Source organism: Bos mutus, chromosome 9 (genome assembly GCF_027580195.1).
Source record: "Bos mutus isolate GX-2022 chromosome 9, NWIPB_WYAK_1.1, whole genome shotgun sequence".
Classification (NCBI taxonomy): Eukaryota; Metazoa; Chordata; class Mammalia; order Artiodactyla; family Bovidae; genus Bos; species Bos mutus.
The window spans coordinates 87,044,884-87,061,228 of record NC_091625.1 but is presented as its reverse complement, the minus strand read 5'-3'; the positions used below and the strand labels follow the sequence as shown (position 1 = coordinate 87,061,228).

At 47.0% G+C, this 16,345-nt stretch overlaps 1 protein-coding gene across 1 annotated transcript in view; it reads right to left on the bottom strand.

Annotated features, from left to right (window-relative positions):
- The window catches only part of PPP1R14C (protein phosphatase 1 regulatory inhibitor subunit 14C), a 91,217-nt gene that overhangs the window by 28,204 nt on the left and 46,668 nt on the right, over positions 1-16,345 (bottom strand). The gene's annotated exons all lie outside the window — the stretch shown is intronic.

Below are 16,345 nucleotides of genomic sequence, written 5' to 3'. Positions count from 1 at the left end.
GACTCAACTCAGACTAGTGGGGGCTCTGGGAAAAGATGGTCTTTCAACAGCAGCATCCTGGCTGGAGAGTGGGCTGAGGCAGCCCGTTACCTAGAAACTGCTGCAACCATTGTGCAACCGTGAAGGGAGAGTCTGACTCATGGTGGGCAGACTGGGGAGAAGTAAGAAAAGAGGGTTCTAGAAAATGTCGCCTCTGAAGCCCACTGACATTCCAGTAGAGCCCTATTATTGTGAATCAAGTTTAATATTCCTGCAGCCAAAGACATCCCGTCCATAACAGAGGGCGAGGAAGTCCAGCGGCAGTGCAGTGATAGACCGCCTGATCTGGAATCTGACCTCCAGCGCCCGGTCGATCCCGGCTACTCTCCTCTCTGTTACCTGATATTCCCCACGTCTCGGTCTGAGACAGCGGAGAGAAAGAGCGCATTTAGAAGAGGGCTTTAATTTTGCACTTCCCCTTCCCATGAGGAGTCACCTTCATGCCAACTCGTCCCAGCCTCAGGGATGGCGAGGAGTATTTACAGAAGTCAGAGAGAAACCTGTGCATGGACACCTGTGTGTCCACCTGGGCTTCGCTGCTCTGTGCCAGCTGCATTGTCTGGTCCTCAGAGGCAAGGCTGACTTTCTGAGAATTTCCTTTCTAGCAAAGCGTGTTTACTAGGTAATGGTCCTCAACCATTCTTTTTCCTGCTCCTACACAAAAGTGAGGACCCAAGTGTTTTGAGGAAACTGAGGCAGATGATATACCACTGTGAAATAATAAGAAAATGTTTATTGCTGCCTGTATCCCAGTTCCTGACACAGAACTCTTCAAACCCTTGTAAATAGTGAAAGTGAAAGTGAAGTCGCTCAGTCGTCTCCGACTCTTTGCAACCCCATGGACTGTAGCCCACCAGGCTCCTCCATCCATGGGATTCTCCAGGCAAGAGTACTGGAGTGGGGTGACATTGCCTTCTCCAGGGGATCTTCCCAACTCAGGGATTGAACCCAGGACTCCCACACTGTAGGCAGATGCTTTACTGTCTGAACCACCAGGGAAATCCTTGTAATTCCTTGTAAATAGGGGTGCTGACTATTGTGTTTTTTTTACTATAAGATATGAAGTCGATATTGAAAAGTTCAGATAAAGCAGAAGGAAAACTGAACCCAATATAGAGGGGCAAGTCTAAGACGTTAGTCTTATTAAAGTTAAAATCTCTTTTATATTTTTTAATAATACTAAACAAAAATGGGAAGGAAAAAGCAAGTCTCCTTAGAGAAGTCAAATGACCTCAGAACTGGAGAAGAATGATTCTTGCTGGAGAGTAGGGATAGGAATAAAATTAAAACATAATCACCTGGCCTTCCAGGACATCAGAAAAGCAGTACAGGGTTGGAGGTGTGTATCTGCCTATAGGAATATTTGACAGTACCTTACAGGCCCTAAGACTCAGTCTACATGAGGCAGTGAACACAGCAGCACTGTGCTCCACTTAGAGCTGGCTGGGCTGCTGTGCCTTTTCCCTCCTGGAAGCCATCCAGCCCACTTTTATCCAGCCAGTCTGTCTCTCAGACTGGTACAGAGCCACTCTTTCAAATGAGATACCATTTTTAAGCCCTCCCCAGGGCTTTAGAACTGTGGTGCTGGAGAAGACTCTTGAGAGTCCCTTGGATTGCACAGAGATCAAACCAGTCCATCCTAAAGGAAATCAGTCCTAAATATTCATCGGAAGGACTGATGCTGAAGCTGAAAGACCACTACTTTGGCTACCTGGTGTGAAGAGAACAGACTGCTTGGAAAAGACCCTGATGTTGGGAAAGATGGAAGGCAAGAAGAGAAGGGGGCGACAGAGGATGAGATGGTTGGATGGCATCACTGACTCAATGGACATGAGTTTGAGTAAACTCTAGAAGATGGTGAAGGACAGGGAAGCCCGGCGTGCTGCAGTTCATGGGGTCGCAAAGATTCAGACATGACTGAGCAACTGAACAAAGGGCAGAGCAGAGATGGGGACAGATGTGGCCTCCACCGGGGGATGATGCCGGAGGACCCCAAGGCTGCACTCCACTCAGTCAGGATGCTGGGGAAGACCACATTGACGCTTCCCTGTGGGGGTGCCAGTCTCCCTGCTCATCATCTACCTTTCACACTGGTATTTTCTTGCTCCAGTGCTGCCTGTGCTGACTTCTTATATTGTGTATATTTGAAATTGGGGTTGAAAGGAAGACTGTGGGTGGATAGGGGAGCCATTTGGGGAGCCACAAAGAGCAGTGTGGCTCTCAAAGGGCTGCTAGACTTTCCACAGTGAAAGAACTGGTGGGAACTGACACACCAACAAAGAAACTCACTAGATGACGGAACAACTGGCAGTCCATGAACACAGATTGCAGCTGGGAAGCTGCAGTGTGGAATAAATGACGCCTGAACACACGGACCCTCCCTGGGGCCAATGAATACTGAAGCCATGGCACACACAGTGCAGATATTCTAGCAAATGTGGCGCAAGATTAATTCACCTATGCCTGCAGCTCAGCACGGCTTTAATAACCACCATGTAAGGGCAAAACACCCAGAGCCCATGTCAGCTGACGCTATTCAAGAAAAACCAAGAAAAAGCGATAACCTCACAAGTTTCGATCTGTGTAACAGTCTATACAGCCTCGCCCGAAGTTCCCTGACTCCTCTCTCAAAGCAGTCATTTGGGTTCAGTGATTAGACACGCTTTGGGTGCAAAGTATGCATTTATGTCACGGTTTAATGAAATCAAGTAGAGGAAACAGGATATAGAAACTCGTTCAAGTAATTACAGCTGAGGGGAGCTTTGTGTCTGCTCTTCTGAAAGGAAATAAAATAATAAATGAACAATGCCCTTGTCAGCACAGCACAGCGTAGCACAGGTTTCCCCGCAAACATCGTTCAGCTTTGAGGCCAAATTTGGTCAAACAAGCTTTTACTTGCACAGCGGCAGAGTCTCGCCTACACGGCAGCGTCTGCAATTAGGTGTCCTCTCACCACGACTGTACTGGGCTCCCCAAAGGTTTTGACCTCGTATGACCCATTTCCCCCACCCTTGAGGTCTGGGCCATCCAACATGGCCACCACATGTGGTATTTATGTTTAAACTCACTAAGATGAAATAGAATTCAAAATCTGGCTCCCTGGTCACCTTAGCCACATTTCAGGGCTCAGCTACCACACATGGCAAGTGACATGGGGTCTTTCGTTTCACTGGACACCACGGCCCTAGGGTCCACTCACCCTCTGGCCCAGACAAAGCAAAGCCCCTTCCCCTCTTAAAGGAGCTTGACAGCAATAAAGAAAACAGCCAGCATCCCGAGGTCACCGCCATGCCCCAAGGGCATACAACTGAGAAGTCCTGGGTCTGGCTTTCTAAGTGGGAAGGTTTATGCAAACCAAGTATTTACTCGTTGAGTAATTATACCGAATCACTAGGTATCAGCATTTTGTACCAACTGATGAGCTTCTCAGGACCTCCACCCACTTCTCTCAGAAGCCAGGAGGAGGTCAGGCTGAATGTGTGGACCAGCGCAGAGTGTGGAGCACAGAGCAGGGTGGATTCTGAAGGCTGGTGATACTAAAACCAAAGCCCCGGGGAGGACAGAGAGATGGGGCCATGGAGGTGCACGTGGGAAGGAAAAACAGATCTAGCATCAAGCGTAGAATCCTGCGTATATTTGGTGTTTAATCATTTTAATGAGGAGTGTGGTCATAGAGCTCTCAATGGATGTTCTCTTGAGCTCTATCTTCTGTATAAAGCAGTATCAGTGAATAACCTTGGGGACAGATCAAGTCACCTACAAGGAAGAAACTCCACCCATGACATACTCTGGTTTGCCAGAATTTAGTTGCATTCAGGGATTTCCCTACACTAAAAATAGATCTGCCAGCAGGGGCTCAGGTGACAAGATATGAAACAACCTCTTCAGAGTGGCTGGGTAAATCACCAGCTAACATCATCCCCCACTGAGTCAGAGATCTTTCTGTTGGTACCCACAGAATGAGGCCCTTGATCACGTGTGTTCATCCTTCTGGTTAAGAAAGTATCCACTGAGTGTTCACCATGCGTGAGGCTCTGTGTGTCAACTCTGTGAGGCCCTGCCCTGGAGAGGCAGCCGACGCACAAAAACAAAATGATATCCAGAGGCACTAAAGGACAGACAAACCAAAATGCTTTATGATGAAGGAATGGGAACATTTCCACCTAGGGCAGGGAGGGAGGGTTTCACAGAGGAGAGGCTGGCCTTGTAGAATGGCAGGATTTAGCCAGGCTTAGAGAGTGAAAAAGTTGGCTTAAAGCTCAACATTCAGAAAACTAACATCATGGCATCCGGCCCCATATCTTCATGGCAAATAGATGGGGAAACAGTGAAAACAGTGTCAGACTTTATTTTTGGGGGCTCCAAAATCACTGCAGATGGTGATTGCAGCCATGAAATTAAAAGACGCTTACTCCTTGGAACAAAGTTATGACCAACCTAGATACCATATTAAAAAGCAGAGACGTTACTTTGCCAACAAGTTCCGTCTAGTCAAGGCTATGGTTTTTCCAGTGGTCATGTATGGATGTGACAGTTGGACTGTGAAGGAACCTTAGCGCAGAAGAATTGATGCTTTTGAAGTGTGGTGTTGGAGAAGACTCTTGAGAGTCCCTTGGACTGCAAGGAGATCCAACCAGTCTATCCTAAAGGAGATCAGTTCTGGGTGTTCACTGGAAGGACTGATGCTGAAGCTGAAACTCCAGTACTTTGGCCACCTCATGTGAAGAGTTGACTCATTGGAAAAGATCCTGATGCTGGGAGGGATTGGGGGCAGGAGAAGAAGGGGACGACAGAGGGTGAGATGGCTGGATGGCATCACCAACTCGATGGACATGAGTTTGGGTAAACTCCAGGAGTTGGTGATGGACAGGGAGGCCTGGCGTGCTGTGATTCATGGGGTCGCAAAGAGTCGGACATGACTGAGTGACTGAACTGAACCGAACTGAGAAGGGGACAGAGAGCACCCAAAAGAGACAGGATGGTACACAGGAGGCAAAATACAAGAATTGTTCTAAATACAGGGTACAGAAAGCTCTTGGCCTGGGAGTCAGACTGCTCTGGGCTGCAAATATTAATACTAATGCCTGTGGAAGCCAGAAATGAGAGCTGAGGCAGGTGGGAGTATGGAGTATGAGTGCAACAAACAAGAGAAAACATGCCCCATGGAAAAGCAGTGAAAAAAAAAAAAAAACCCAAATCCTCCATTCCCGACTACTGTAACCTTTTAGGAACAAATGCTCAGTGCTGCCAGATTTCCCAAGTTTTCAGAAAAGTTGAAAAGATGGATTTTTTAATGTTAAAATATCCCGATTTTTTTTTTCCAATTAGCTTACAAGTCCTCAAAATATTGTGAAAGACAAACAAAATCCATCCCCTTCATGTTGCCAGCCTTTCCCTGCAGACTGTAGCAACAGAGGGCTCCAGAGCAAGGGTGGGGAATAATGCTGGGAGAACTGGCCCAGCTGCACAGTTCTGGCCCGGGGGCCCAGGGTAGGGGGTGGGGGTGCTGCTGAGAGGCTGCTGCACTCACCCGTGGGAGGTAACAGGGCCTGGATGCCAGTTGAGGCAAGAACGGAAAGATTTCAACAGTGATAAATAGGAAGGGAAAAGAGATGGAATTTGGAGATGGACTGGAAGTTGGAAGAGGGAAAGAGAAGATGCAGGTTTCCTGCCTGAGAAGTTTTTTGTTTTGTTTTGCTTACAATTTCTTTTTTTTTTTTAATTTATTGTATTATTTGGTGCTGGGCCAGGTCTTTGTTGTAGCATGCAGGATCTTTAGCTGCAGCATGTGGGATCTAGTTCCCTAACCAGGGATCAAACCTGAGGTCCCTGGATTGGTAGCTCAGGATCTCAGCCACTGGACCACCAGGGAAGTCCCAAGCCTGCGCGGTTTTGAAGAAACACGCAAAGAGAGCACGCCTCGGACCCTGAAGACACCTCACAAACCAAAAGGCAGTTCAGAGGGCAGCTATCTCCAGCAGCCCCATCCCTAAGCAAAAGGGGGACCCCCACGCTGCCACGTCCCCATGCAGGCAGGACTCCGTGGAGCCTGTGACCACCCCTGGCTCATGCACCAGGACACAGTGATGCAACCTCGTATTGTGTTCCTGAAACACAGACGGCCTGTGGGGAAAACACACACACTCATACACTGCTAACCAGAAATTTTACACCATGAACCCCAACAAGTGTGGTGTCAGCCGTTAAAAAGTACAAATGCTCGCCTCCCTCCACAACAGGGAAGGCTGCAGGAACGAAGATGCTAAAGCAGCTTGAAAACCCTTAAGCAGTTTGAAAACGGAGGATGGTTTTTAAGCTCCACCACACAGCTGAAGGGCTTCCTGAAAGTGACAGCGGCTCATTGTTCTCCACAGTCTCCATCCCAAAATAAGGACCATGAGAGTAGAGTGTTGTGAGTACGGTGCCAGCGAAGGAGAAACATGGGCAGGGGGGCCGGGTGGGCACTCGCCTATTCTGATACCCGCACTCCCCAGAGCTCCCCTCCGCAGGCTTACAGGGAAACTGGAGGAGGAAAAACCAAAGAAGATCCCCACTCCCGGGGACTATGTGAGTGTTATTATTTTCTCTGAAAATATTTACATTTCATGTTTTCATTAATGAGAACCCAAAACCATTTCTGTAAGCAAGCACATTTATTCTAAGAATTGTCTGGATGACCATCCCATAACTAGATCCGGCTCTGTGTTTATCATCAAGTAGAATTATGTTAATGGCCTAATGAGAAAAAAGCCAACAGGTAGATGTAATACTGACTCATTCACACCAAGTGAAGCCCCAAGCCACGGCTCAAAAGACTGCTGCCCACACTGTGCCTTGCTGTTGTGTTAGTGGCTCAGCTGTGTCAGACTCTTTGTGACCCAGTGGACTGTAGCCCACCAGGCTCCTCTGTCCATGGAATTCTCCAGGCAAGAATACTGGAGTGGGTAGCCATTCCCTTCTCCAGGGAATCTTCCTGACCCAGGTATCAAACCCACGTCTCCTGCATTGCAGGCAGGTTCTTTACCATTTGAGCCACCAGGGAAGCCAACTGTGCCTAATTCCTCTTACAGAAAGAATGACATCAGCCATCTCAGTCAATTCACATTGTACATTTGAGTTGGTTGGGTACTTTATGTTTAATTTGCAATTTTGATTTTGTAGTCAGAGGAAACCATAAGCATAAAAAGTTTATGCTTGGTTTTAAGCAGCTTATATCTAAATATTATCATATTAAACCTTTAAATCACATCATAGTAAACCTTTAAAGCCCTGGAATTTGTAAGAAATTTTTCTGCTTAAAAAGGAGCCCAGCATACCCTAAGGCACATCACTGTGAAATATCAGAAGACTGGAGATGAAGCAGAGATCTGGGAAGCTTTCAGAAGGAAAACAGGTCACACACACAAGGACAGAAAATCAATGTCATCAGGCTTCCCAGCAACAGCACTGTGAGCCGGAAGCCAAGAGAACAAACATGCCAAGATCCTAAGGGGAAACGACTTCTAACCTGGATGCCTACATCCCCCTGGACTGTCAACTGAGAGAGAGGGAAAAATCACAGACATTTTATGACACATCAGGTTTTATATCTTAATATGTTTACCTCCCATTCCAGGAAGAAGTGCTCCAATGAAACAAATGAACTAAGAGAATCATCTGTCGCTGTGAACCATGGAGGCCAGAGGGTGTACAAGGATCAGGATTGAGGAGGGGGGCGTGAAGAACTGGGAAGGAATCAAGACTGAGTGGGGAGGCGTAAAGAGCTGGAAAGCTGAGTGAAAGGAGAGATGAGCCTCTTTTTAGTATGGACACCAGATCCAGTCCCTGATGGGCCCACATCCGCCAGGCACTTTAGCGGAGCTGGGGTAGGAGAGTCCTGTAATAGAACTCAAAGGGTTAAACGAGCATACACCATTCCAGATTCAATACCAACAAATGGTACGATCCCATGTCACTAGCACGTATCTAATACACGCTTGGTTTTTGCTTTTTTGAGTTTCTTTGTTTACATCCCCTCCTTTTCTTGGATTGCCTTCCCATTAGGTCACCACTGAGCACTGAATCCAGTTCCCTGTTCTATACAGTAGATTCTCATTAGTCATCTATTTTATACATAGTATCGAGAGTGTACATATGTCAGTCCCAATCTCCCAATTCTTGTTTTGAAAGTTAAATAACCTTCAAAGGTTGAAGCTTGCTCCAAGCCAAACAGCAAAATCTGTCAAACTCCTCCTTTAAAAAGATTAGAACAGCCTGACTGGGCTTCACCCTGTGATAAAGCGAAGGGATGATTTAAATAATAAGCAGAGAGGCTGCCCTCCTTGCCTCCCAGGTCAGACGTCCCTCTATCCCGCACTCCCCACAGCTAAGGTTCATTTCTGGGGTGTCAGCGCGTACACACAGCGGTTGCAGGAGAGAGCAGGAAAGCCACAGGGCATACCCCATCCCCAGTGCTATATGCAGCGTGTCTCCCTCTCGTCCTGCTCAAGGAAACACTGTGATACCAGTGAGCAAGACTGACGTTACTTCACAACACCTAGAATATATTTTAACTTTCTCATAGTTCACCAACTTTATTTGGTACTTTCACTATTATCATTGAATAAATTATTTGAGATACATCTTTGTGTCCCAGCAACCCAGTTGAGAACTGTCACCCTGTTCTGTTCATAGTCACTCAGTCATGTCTGACTCTTTGTGACCCCGTGGACTGTAGCCCCCAGGTTCCTCTGTCCATGGGGATTCTCCAGGCAAGAATACTGGCATGGGTTGCCATGCCCTCCTCCAGGGGATTTTCCCCATCTAGGGATCGAACCTAGGTCTCCTGCATTGCAGGCGGATCCTTTACCATCTGAGCCACCAGGGAAGCCCAATCAACAATACAAAACAGGGGCTTCCCTGGTGGCCCAGTGGTTAAGTCTCTGCACTTCCGGTCTTTCCAGTAGTCATGTATGAATGTGACAGCTGGACCATAAAAAAGGCTGAGCACTGAAGAAATGATACTTTCAAATTGTGGTGCTGGAGAAGACTTTTGAGAGTCCCCTGGAAAGCAAGGAGATAAAACCAGTCAATCCTAAAGGAAATCAACCCTGAATACTCTTTGGAAGGACTGATTCTAAAGCTGAAGTTCCAATATTTTAGCCACCTGACAGCTGACTCCTTGGAAAAGACCCTGATGCTGGAAAGATTGAAGGCAGAAGGAGAAGAGGGCAGAGACAGTTGGATGGCATCCCCAATTCAATGGACATGAACTTGGGCCAACTCCAGGGATAGGGACAGTGAGGGATAGGGAAGCCTAGTGTGCTGCAGTCCAGGGGGTTGGGAAAAGTCGGATATGACTGAGCGACTGAACAACAACAACAAGTTCCACCGAGAGGGGCACAGGTTCCATTTTTGATCAGGGAACTAAGATCCCACATGCTGCACAAGGTGGCCAAAAAATAATAATAATAATTTAAAACTAATACAAAACAAATGCCAGCCCAGAGATATAAAGATTCACACTACTGGTCACATGAGGATACTCCAGATCTAGGCACATTTACACTGGGATCTAAACACCCCAGGCAAATCCATGTGACAGCCATAATATTTATTGAGGACCTGCTATTTGCCAAAACTTTCTAGATGCCGGAGTTAGAGAATGAATTATGGACAGAAATACTTGCTCTCAAGGAGACTGAACCCTGATGGGGAAGACAGACAATAAACACCTAAGTACAATATATGCAAATGGCGATAAAGGGGTTTCCCTGGTGGCTCAGACAGCAAAGAATATGCCTGCAATGCAGGAGACCTGGGTTCGTTCCCTGGATAGGGAAGATCCCCTGGAGCAGAAAACGGCAACCCACTCCAGTATTCTTGCCTGGAGAAACCCAAGGACAGAGGAGCCTGGCGGGCTAGAGTCCATGGGGTCGCAAAGCGTCGGATATGACTGAGTGACTTAACACTTTTAATCCAAATCTCAAGGGGCGAACTTCTATATGAGCAGCTGCATGGGTTAACAAGGTGGGCTGAGCCTGAGCGAGCAGCTGCATGGGTTAACAAGGTGGGCTGAGCTGAGTGCTTTTCTAGGTGCATGCATAAAGGCACCCTCCTGAGCTTGGGTGGGTGTGATGGTGGGTGTGAGCCACTGGCAATGCAGGACGCCTGGTGCCCAGGCCAGAGGCGACCTAGATACCAGGAGCTGCCGGGAAAGCAGCAAGTCAGTGTGGAGTCAGCCGAGGGCTTGCACCCCAGTTCCCTTCCCTCCCCTCTTAGGAGCTGGTCTTCCCCACCCCCAAATCTCTGCCCTCCCTAAAACATTTAGCAATTCGTTTTAACAGAAGATTGTCCTTGGAGAGATAATGCAGCTCTCCAAACATGGTTTTAAAAAAGGGCTCAGAGTCAGGGCAGAAATGACACTATGTGTCCCATCCTCGGTCTCAGTGGGGATGAAAGGACACCAGGGGGATCTGGGTGACCAGGGCTCAAAAGCTGCCTCTTTCCACACAGGCCCAGCTGGCCCTGCTTCTCAGCACAGATGAGACCCCTCCAGCAGGCGGCAGGAAGTGGCACAGGGCACTGAGTTTGGAGAGAGACAGGCCTAGGTTTAAATTCTGTCCCTGTCCTTGCAGACTGTAAGGACAATCTGCAAATCAGGCAAGATAATTCATCTCCCGACCCAGGTCCCCCACATCCATAATCCTCAGGGTTGAATAAGACGCTGGCCTGAAGATGCCTGGCTGGGTAGCGCAAACTAACAGATGATAACATGACCTCAGAAAATGCTCAGTTGACCTGGTGCTTCTGATAGCTGGATTTCTCTTTAAAAAATAAAGTTCAGTGTAAAAGTGTCTTCCAAGGAATCCTTCATTCCTGATGCCTGGAAAGGGCAAGTGAAGACCTAACACATTACCAACTTGTTCAAAAGCACAAGGACTCAAAGGAAGAAAAAAGAAAGGAAATATAAGCAAAAATCTCCAGATGCAAAGCTTTCTCAAAACAATAACACTTGGATCCGCATTTCTGCATGTGAACATTAAAGATGCATGGCTGGCTGCTAACAGTATCAAAGTGACAAGAAGAGGGAGGGGGAGGTGGCTCCTAATAAGGGATTTGAAACCAGCGATGGCTGAGGCAGATGGCAGAGATGGCAGGGACAACCTTCTCAGCTGTGGCACAACTGAGGATGGTGAGGACAGGACGTCCTAAAGGCTCCAGATACAGCAGGTGGATGGCCACCATCCTCATGCCCCTGTGCTGATCGACAGCAATGCCTCACCTCTGACCTCACTCTCCACGGCAGCACCTACATCACGAGGAAGATCACACGTAAGTGGGTCCTGAGGGAGGTGGAAGACCCAGACATTAGGACACCATAAAAAGACACGAGGGACCAGGCAGCTGCAAACTGTGAGCAAGGCCACTCATCAATGACCTCAAATTGGTCCTGGACTGCAGGCAATGACTGAGGACGCTGGGGAAGAATCAAGGAGTGTTCTAGAACAGAGCTGCTGCTGCTGCTGCTGCTAAGTTGCTTCAGTCATGTCCGACTCTGTGCAACCCCACAGACGGCAGCCTGCCAGGCTTCCCCATCCCCAGGATTCTTCAGGCAAGAACACTGGAGTGGGTTGCCATTTCCTTCTCCAACGCATGAAAGTGAAAAGTGAAAGTGAAGTTGCTCAGTCGTGTCCAACTCTAGCAACCCCATGGACTGCAGCCTACCAGACTCCGCTGTCCATGGGATTTTCTAAGCAAAAGTACTTGAGCGGGGTGCCATTGCCTTCTCTGAGAACAGAAGTGGTGGTGTCCAAAGAGAGCAAGAGGCCACAGCCGCACAGCCTGTCTCTAGGAAGTCATACTTCTCTGTGTCCCATTTCTCATTTTCAGTGATTTGGCCAGAGCTGTCTTCTGATGCAAGATGGCATACACTCCCCCTTGCAACAAAACTACTTAGGTGCCAAGCTGAACTATTTTGGCTAGAAATGCTCAATTTACCTCCAGGGTGTTACAAAGGCATTAATAACTCTAAGTCTGGTACAACCCCATTCTTAGAGAAAAGGCAGTTCTCCTATGCTACCAAAACTTTCACTGAATCGTTCAGTGGGAATATGGAGTCACTGTGGTGTCTTATTTCCTGAACACAAACACTGAATCCAATCATTTTCCAGTTCCTATCTTGGGAAGGTTCCTAAATCAGCTATGGCCAAATGTCTCCAGGACTGAAGGTGCACAAAAGAGCAAGATGGAGAAGAAAACGATGTGGAAATGCCACTTGGAAGAGAGGCCAGGCACCGAAAAGAAACTGTGATTCCCATATGGAGACCTCCAGGTGCAGACGGGTAGGCACGGTGCAGATGGAATTTGAAAGACTTGGTGAAATGAGCTACCAAGTCATGAGAAGACATGGAGGAACCTTCATGCTAAGTGAAAGAAGCCCATCTGAAAAGACTCCAACTATAGGACATGCTGGAAAAGCCAAAACTATGGAGACAGTAAAAAGACCAGTGGGTATCAAAGGCTCACAGGAAAGGAGGGATGAGTGTCTGAGCACAGGCATTTTGGGAGCAGAGAAATCATTCTGAAACTGTCATGGTGGATCCATACCATTACTGTCAAATCCCATAGAATGTATACACATTGAACCCTAATGGAAACCATGGACTTCAGTTAATAATAACGTGTCAATAGTGACTCATCAACTGCAATAAGCACAACTGCATTAATAATAAGGAAAACCAGGTGGGGTGGAATTGGTGGGGGGGTGTAGGGGACCTCTGTAATTTCTGGTCAGTTTTTCAACTAATATAAAGCTGTTCTAAAAGTAAAGCCTACTGATTTTTTAAAAAATGACTATCAGATACAGAGAATAGACGGGTGATTGGCTGGGGTGGGGTGAGGGGGATAAAATGGGGGGAGGGGGTCAAAACTTGGAAACTTCCAATAACGGAATAAATAAGTCATGGGGATTAAATGTCACAGCACAGCGACCGCAGTTAGCAAACTGTACTGCATATTTGAGAGCTGCTAAGTTTAGAAACTCTCATCACAAGAAGAAAATTCTGTTAACTATGTTTGGTGATGGATGTTAGGCTTATTTTGGTGATCATTTTTCAGTATATATATCAAATCATTATGTTGTACACCTGAAACGTAAGGGATGTCAACTAAACTTCAATTTTAAAATGTGCTTATAATTTTAAAAGATGACTACTGTGGCTGCGGTGACAACACATAGCAATGTGACAGGCTGACCCTCTCGCTAACAGCCTTGAGCCTCCTTATTATAACCTATGGAAGTGTAAAACATCCTGATGCAGGGAAAGATTGAAGGCAGGAGGAAAAGGGGGCAACAGAAGATGAGACGGTTAGATGGCATCACCGACCCAATGGACCTGAGTTTGAGCAAGCTCCAGGAGACAGTGAAGGACAGGGAAGCCTGGCGTGCTGCAGTCCACGGGGTCGCAAAGAGTCGGACACGACTGAGCGAGTGAACAACAACAAAAGGTCCCGACTGCCGTGGGTCAGCTGCCAGGCTGAAGGAAGAGGCCAGCCTCCGCTTCACCCCTCAAGTCATTTAACCAGAGCTTCTATGAGGACTGAGCAGACCAAAGGGAGAGAGAGCTGCATTGTAAACAATTACCGTAATAATTTGCATTTAATGAGGGCTTGCTCTGTGCAGGCAATGTGACTGCCTTGCCCCTGAAGGAGGCTTCAGAGAGGCCTTGCCCCTGAAGCCTCCTCCCGCTCTGTCCCCACCATCAAATCATCACCAAGTCTATCAATTCTAGGGCTTAAATGTCTCCTGAAGCTGCACTTTAACCACTTTCCAAGTCTAAGCTAATCATCTCCCCCAGGCTGGAAGCTGGTACAGGATGGATTTCTTTACAGTGCAAAAGATAAGCTTAAGTCTGGAGACTTGGGTAGAGAAGGGTTCAAGGTTACAGAGAGAGAAAAAAAAGCATCTGTTTCATAGAAACAAGTAATTATACCCTTTATGCCATAAGGGGTGGCTGTCAGGTATTGCCTAGTCTCCCAGGGCTAATATCGAATTTCTTTAAGATCTGATGTTTGGACACTTAACTGTTTGTTTGTTTTTTTTTAATCTATGTCCAGTAATTTTTTACTATTGTTCTCCTATAAAAGCACTCAATTTTTAAAATGTCAACTGCTTTCAACATTGTCATTGAAAATTCCAAGTGCACTTGGAGAGAATTTTAAAGTATGCCTCAGGGGCTCAATGCAGGGCAGCACAAGATAACAAAGTTTGGGAAACCGCAGGCACAAGATGAAAGCAGGCCAAGGGCCAGAACTCCCTTCTCCAACTCTTGATTCCCCACTTGGAGAGGTTTTTCACTTTTTAAAAAATTTAATACTTTTTTGGCTACACCGCACAGCATGTGGAATCTTAGTTCTCCCACCAGGGATCGAACTCATGCCCCCTACAGTGGAAGTTCAGAGTCCAGTCCACCACTGGACTGCCAGGGAAGTCCCGAGAGATTTTTCCAGGGCACTTCCCAGCTAGAAGCTTGAAGGGCTCTTTCTCAAGTGAGGAGTCATTGAATACCTGCCTGAGAAACCCCTTGTGAAGATGCAGATTCCTGGGCAACCCCCTCAGGGTCACTGGACCCTGACACATAGGGAGGAACTCAGGACCCCCACAGGGAACCGGAGCCCAGGGGATTTAAAGTCAGTTAAAGCTTGCAGCAATGCCAAAGAATGCTCAAACTACCACACAATTGCATTCATCTCACATGCTAGTAAAGTAATGCTCAAAATTCTACAAGCCAGGCTTCAGCAGTATGTGAATCGTGAACTTCCAGATGTTCAAGCTGGTTTTAGAAAAGGCAGAGGAACCAGAGATCCAATTGCCAACATCCGCTGGATCATGGAAAAAGCAAGAGAGTTCCAGAAAAACATCTATTTCTGTTTTATTGACTATGCCAAAGCCTTTGACTGTGTGGATCACAATCAACTGTGGAAAATTCTAAAAGAGATGGGAATACCAGACCACCTGACCTGCCTCTTGAGAAACCTATAGGCAGGTCAGGAAGCAACAGTTAGAACTGGACATGGAACAACAGACTGGTTTCAAATAGGAAAAGGAGTCCATCAAGGCTGTATATTGTCACCCTACTTATTTAACTTATATGCAGAATACATCATGAGAAAAGCTGGGCTGGAAGAAGCACAAGCTGGAATCAAGATTGCTGGGAGAAACATCAATAACCTCAGATATGCAGATGATACCACCCTTATGGCAGAAAGTGAAGAGGAACTCAAAAGCCTCTTGATGAAAGTGAAAGTGGAGAGTGAAAAAGTTGGCTTAAAGCTCAACATTCAGAAAACGAAGATCATGCCATCTGGTCCCATCACTTCATGCGAAATAGATGGGGAAACAGTGGAAACAGTGCCAGACTTTATTTTTTGGGCTCCAAAATCACTGCAGATGGTGACTGCAGCCATGAAATTAAAAGACGCTTACTCCTTGGAAGAAAAGTTATGACCAACCTAGATAGCATATTGAAAAGCAGAGACATTACTTTGCCAAAAAAAGATCCATCTAGTCAAGGCTATGGTTTTTCCTATGGTCATGTATGGATGTGAGAGTTGGATTGTGAAGAAAGCTGAGCGCCGAAGAATTGATGCTTTTGAACTGTGGTGTTGGAGAAGATTCTTGAGAGTCCCTTGGACTGCAAGGAGATCCAACCAGTCCATTCTGAAGGAGATCAGCCCTGGGATTTCTTTGGAAGGAATGATGCTAAAGCTGAAACTCCAGTACTTTGGCCACCTCACGCGAAGAGTTGACTCATTGGAAAAGACTCTGATGCTGGGAGGGATTGGGGACAGGAGGAGAAGTGGACAATAGAGGATGAGATGGCTGGATGGCATCATTGATTCGATGGAGGTGAGTCTGAGTGAACTCCAGGAGTTGGTGATGGACAGGGAGGCCTGGCGTGCTGCTATTCATGGGGTCGCAAAGAGTCAGACACGGCTGAGCGACTGAACTGAACTGAAAGCTTGCAGGGCTTCCCTTCCCCAGGGGCTCAATGGTAAAGATCTGCCTGAAGTGTAGAAGACTTGGGTTCAATTCCTGGGTCAGGAAGATCACCTGGAGAAGGAAATGGCACCCACTCCAGTCAGTATTCTTGCCTGGAGAATCCCATGGACAGAGGAGTCTGGCAGGTTACAGTCTATGGGGTGGTAAAGAGGCGGACACGATGGAGCAACTAACAACAACAACAACAAAAGCTTGCAAACCCTGCCTCAGGAGGTTCTGAGTGTCTCCTAAGACAGTGACAACAAAAAAGGGAAAAGCCATTCC